Here is a 732-nt window from a genome sequence, read left to right as displayed (position 1 = left end):
GGCCCGGGGCCGCCGATTTCCCGCACAACGTCGTGTTTGTCACGGTGAGTGCGAGGGAAGGGTCTGGTGGGGGATTTGGGGGAGGGAGAAGCGGGAACAGGGGGTTGGGATGGATGTTGGAAGGTGTTGGTGGGTCTAAAAGGGGCTTAAGCAGAGTTCTAGGAAGGTCTTGGATGGGTTTTGGGGGGTCTTGGTGGATTTAAAGGGGTGACAAGTTGGGGGGGCTTGGGATGGGTTTTGGATGGTCTTAGTGGGTCTGAGGAAAGTTTTAGGAGGGTCTTGGTGGGTCTAAGGGGGTGACAGGTATGGAGGGCTGGCGAAGGTTTTAGGAGGGTTTTTGTTGGGGTTTTGGGGGTTTTATTGGGTTTAAGGGGACTAGAGGAGCTGAAAAGAGTTTTTAAAGGATTTTAAATAGGTTTGGGGGGTTTTGGATGAGTTTCAGGCTCTTGATGGGTCTGAAGGGGTCACCAGGGGTTTGAAGTGCTGTGGGACCCCCCAATTCCATCCTTGGGGTCTGTTTGGGGCAGCTCTGGGCCTTGGTCTGGGGGAATCCTCAAAACCCCTGAGTGGGGGTTCAGCTTGTACTCCCCAAAATCCATCAACGGCTACCCCAAATCCCCTCTGTGGGGCTCAGCGAGTGTCCCCCAAAACTCCCTCAAGCTCCCCCCCCCCCAAAACCCCTCCCCCGGTCCCCCCCCCCCCCGGGGGCACAACGCCCCGGGCGGGGGGGGG

The sequence above is a fragment of the Corvus brachyrhynchos genome, unplaced genomic scaffold (assembly GCF_000691975.1).
Source record: "Corvus brachyrhynchos isolate BGI_N302 unplaced genomic scaffold, ASM69197v1 scaffold348, whole genome shotgun sequence".
Classification (NCBI taxonomy): Eukaryota; Metazoa; Chordata; class Aves; order Passeriformes; family Corvidae; genus Corvus; species Corvus brachyrhynchos.
The sequence above is the reverse complement of the archived record's forward strand: the minus strand, read 5'-3'. Positions refer to the sequence as shown.